The sequence below is a fragment of the Schistocerca nitens genome, chromosome 5, assembly GCF_023898315.1.
Source record: "Schistocerca nitens isolate TAMUIC-IGC-003100 chromosome 5, iqSchNite1.1, whole genome shotgun sequence".
Lineage (NCBI taxonomy): Eukaryota > Metazoa > Arthropoda > Insecta > Orthoptera > Acrididae > Schistocerca > Schistocerca nitens.
Window position 1 is genome coordinate 278,164,830 of NC_064618.1, and position 5,085 is coordinate 278,169,914.

The window sequence follows — 5,085 nt, forward strand, 5'->3', positions numbered from 1 at the left end:
ACATTTATTGATCGCACATTATTGCTTTTGTTATGTCATCGCTGGCTCTGGACATTTAAATATGTTTCTATTTTATGGCGCTGGCATAAAAAATATATTTAAGGAAACGAAACGACAGCTTATAAATCAGTATACGCACATATTTTCCAAAAAGCACCTGCAGTCAATAGAGCGAGCCATATTCCAGAAAAATCTAAATATCAAATAAAAGAAAAAAAAAGAACATAATCTCCAGTGAAATCCACACCGTTATTTTGCCACACCTTTTAAAGTAGTGAGCATAGTATGCGGTTTTCCACCACTGACATGCTTGCCATTGCTTCCATTTCCGACACGTTATAGGGCTTGGCAGCTAGTTATACCATGAGTGACTGACTGTTGTTTTAAATTAATTTAGAAAGATCCGCTTCAGTTGTACTAATCTTTTATTCAAAGCACGGCCGGCATTGGGATTTTAAAATTTCATCTTTAGTTTATCACGTTATTGAATTTAGTAACACCACAGTCTAATATATTATATTAGACTGTGGTAACACCTAACAACATCTCTATCCCATAATTAGTATAATCTGTGCAAAAATTGTCCCATAATAAGTTGTTTTTAATGTCTGATCAAAAACAACTTTTGATAGCTTGCTAATTATATTTGGTGAACTACTGATTTTATTACGTATAAAACTGATATGGTTTATGCCTGCTTAACTTACTGCGCATGAGACCTTTGAGTGAAAGCTATGTACAGAGAATAAATGGCAGTGACAAGAAACAGTGCTAAACTCGGAGTCGAATTCATAGATATTGATTCCAACAAATTATTAAGTCTAAAGTGCCTGGTCTAAGATACTTTAAATCTAAAATCAATAAACTTGGAGTAGTATTCATAGATTCCAAGAAATTTTAAGTGTAAAGTGTCTGATAGAAGATATTTAAATAGGTTAACTCAAAAATCATTAGTAAGATGTCCAAAAATACTTGCCAAGATATAAACAATAAGCGAAAAGGATAAGTAGTAATCAGGGAGATGATAATACGTGTGTAGCAATAAAAAGGCAAGACTGAACCATACATGGAAATAAACACCTTTAAGCCCATAAGTAGAAGTAAGAGTGCATATATTATTCATTGGAATGTAAACAATCTAAACTCGTGCTTCAAACAATGGAAGTTCTGAAACTGACGAATTGCAAAATCACTCTTTCTAAATGTCAAATATTAGAGTTATTAACCAAACTGAACACTGTTCACTGAAGATTCAGAATTCTGCATAAATCTGAAAATATCAAGGAAGCAGGTCACTGTAGATATTCATGAATACTTCTCCATAGTGGTACAAATTATGAAATAAGAATAGATCATAACTACTGTACCACGAAGAATGAGTTGTGCAACATAAATGAGAGTTGGTAGGCTTATTTCTACATCTTAAAGATGATGTCTGCACTTGTAGTGCTACTATGAGGATGTAAGTCATGTTTGCTTTAAATAAACACTATAATAGTCGTTAGCATTAGTTACCTTTGAGATAGGATGGGGTTGCTGTTAGGCACAAAGCCCTTTAAGGCGACAAAGACGCCATTATCAACACCTCACTGAGTTTGTACAAGGACATGTAATAGGGCTATGAGGAGCAGAATTTTCCTTCTGCGATATTGCAGAAAGACCTGGGAGGAATGCAGCCACTGTACATGATGGCTGGCAGCAGTGGCCACGAGAATTTACAGTCACAGGAAGACCGGGCTCAGGGTAGCCATGTAGAACTACTGAGAGAGAAGACCATCATATTTGGAGTATGGCTCTGGTACATCGTACTGCATCTGCAGCAGAAATTTGAGCAGTAGTTCACACCTCAGTGACACAAAGAACTGGTACGAATCAGTTATTTCAAGGACAGCTCTGACCTAGATGCTATGTAGTGCGCATTCCACTGACCCCAAACCAACTGCAGTTTGCAACTTCAGTGGTGTCAAGCGAGACCTCATTCGAGGGTAGGGTAAGGATCTGTTGTGTTTTCTGATGAAAGCTGTTTCTGCCCAGTTCCAGTGATGGCCACGTGTTGGTTAGAAGGACGTCAGTTAAGGGTTTGCAACCAATGTATCACGCCCATATACCGCTGTTATAACCCAACATACTCTACAGAGTTTCGACATGTTGTCTTGGCCTGCTCGATCACCAGATGTGTCTCCAATTGATCACATATGGGACATCATCAGACAACAACTACTGCATCATCCATAACAAACACTGACTGACCAAGTGCAATACGAATGGAACTTCATCCCACAAACTGACATCTAGTGCCTGCACAACGCAATGCATGCATTTTTCTATGACTGCATTCAATATTCTGGTAATTACACTCATTATTAATGTAACAACATTTCACATTTGCAATGGCTTATCTCACACTTACATTAACCTGTGCTTTGCAATGTTAATCACTTGAATATGTTACCTAGACAAATGTATTCCCAAAATTTCATTATTCTAAATTAATTATTTTTTGGTGTTGTGAGTTTCCTTCCATCAGTGAATTTATACAAAGAATGTGTTTTTGATAGCTGCTACATTGCGTTAATGGACAGTAAATGTTCTAGTAATTTCGATATTCAGGTCAACAACACAACACTCCTCAAGTTTCAATGACTACACACCAAATAACGAAAAAGTCAGAATATCTGCTGCCTAAGTCATTGAAGATAAAAGTAAAAATATTTATCCTTCACGATTCACTGTTACATATAAAAACACATGGTTCCTCTAAACCTACCATAGGATAGACACACTCAGCACCTGTGTCCATCAGGTTCCAAACATACTGCATGAGAAAAAATGTGAAGCTCCCAGACAACATGGTCAAATGTCAATTCAATTTTGTACACACAGACCATCAGCAGTTATGTAAATTATAGAGTTACTATTCTCTGTCACAAGTAGAACGACCACCAGAGTGTATTTGTATTGTTTGTATACAGTGTTGTTGACAGGTCTGGTAAGGTAAACAAGAATGTAAACAGCATCAGATCACAGTGGAGGACATTGAGGCGCTACACACTCTTGTGAGACAGCATTGACATCACCTGCCAGAGTTTGAAATGGACCTCATTGAGGGTCTTCACTTGGCTGACAGACTGAATGGTGCAATATCAAGATTTGTTGGGCAATTGCATGTGACAGTAGCCCAAAGTTGGGCTGAATGGGAAAGAGAGGGCAGGCATACTAGTTGTCAAGGTTCAAATAGTGCAATATCCAAATTTTTGGGGTATTTGTGCGTGACAGTAGTCCACTGTTGGAATGCATTGGAATGTGATGGCAGGCATTCTCATTGTCAAGGTTTGAATCATGCAATCTCCAGATTTATAGAGAATTTGTACATGACAGTGGCCCAAAGTTGGATGGCGTGGGAACATGAGGAAGGCATACGCATTGCCAAGGTTCTAGTAGACCATGTATGACCACTAAAAGGAAGGTTCGCCATATTGTGCACAAAAGACATCGCTACCTCTTTAAATTTGCACCTGCCATCTAAGAATAAATAATGGGCTCCTTGCAACATTCTGTGTGGTCCTGCACCATTAATCAGAATCTAGCACCAGGCAGACTAGGGAATTACCACCCCATCCTTAGACTGCCATTAATACAACAGAAACTGTTTCATTTAAAGGTTGTGCTTTGACCAGGAACCATGGATTACTGGTGGATAGTGTCACATAGTGTTCCTTGATTAACCATGGTTCTGCACTACCTTAGATGACCACCATTGGTGAGTATGGTGAGGACCACAGGAGAGATCTCATTCTTCAGATGTTCTGGAGAGGCACAGAGGTGTTACCTCTAATGTCATGGTATGGGAAGCCATTGAGTATAATTTCAGGTCATGGTTCACAATGGTTAAGGGAGTTCTGGCAGAACATGGTAATCTTGCACCCTCATGTGTTACCTCTCATACAACAGTGTAGTGGTGCTATTTTTCGACAGAATAATACTCGTCCTCACATGGCAAATGTCTCTATGAACTCTTCGTGATTTTGAGTTACTCCTGTGGCCAAAAATATCCTCAGTTTGTCCCCAACAAAACGAGTATGGAATCGATTAAGACAACTCTGGCCCAGTACCAGTATCACTACCCATGATATTAAGAACGAGTTACAACAGTTGTGGGCCAGCTTGCCTCAGAAGAGGATACAATACCCTTCCCAAATGAATCAGTGCATGTTCCGGCCAGGAGAGGTACAACGCCTTATGAGTGGGCTCATACTGCCAAGTTTTTTGTGAATTTAACTCGATATTGTAGTCACTGAAATAACATCATATACCCTCTCAACCCATAAGTGCTTCACGATTTTTGTCAGGCATTGTATTTCATGTAGTGTTTTAAGATCATCAACAACTGATATTGTCCGACTGGAAAATTCATTTACAACCATGTATTTGTAGTCAGGCAAAGAAAAGAATGTGTATGAAGATGTGTATAAATTGTGTGTGTATTTAAGTATCTGAGATCATTCTGTTTTATTTATTAACATACTAAAAAGAGGCAATTCAATAACAAATTAAATATAAAAAGAAATTTAGCACAGCGAACTTAAATCTGAATTGTGTGTTAAAAAAATGGAAATGATCATATGGCATTGTTGGCTGGGAGGCCCCATGCGGGGGAGTTCGGCCGCTGTATTGCAAGCCTATAACGAAGAAAAAAATTAATTTTGAAGTAAAGATTATTGTAAGTCCAACTCAAATACTTGAATGTTTCAATGAATTTTTTATAAATGTAACAAAATCTAAAGTATAAATCTTTTTTGCCTTTATGAGAATTCTAAGTGGCTTATAAAATATTCTGAAGTTTCAGTGAAGAAGGTAAGGAACGCAATCTTATCATAAAAAAATAAAAATTCTCTGGGTTGGGGTAAAATATTTATTTATTTATTTAGTTTTGGTCCTGTGACTTCTTGTACAAATATAGGACAGGTCAATAAATGATACAGAAAGTTAAAAATTAGACACACACACACATGTATATATATATGTATGTATGTATGTATATATATGTATATAATAAGATCAATACAATGCTGTGGACTACAAATA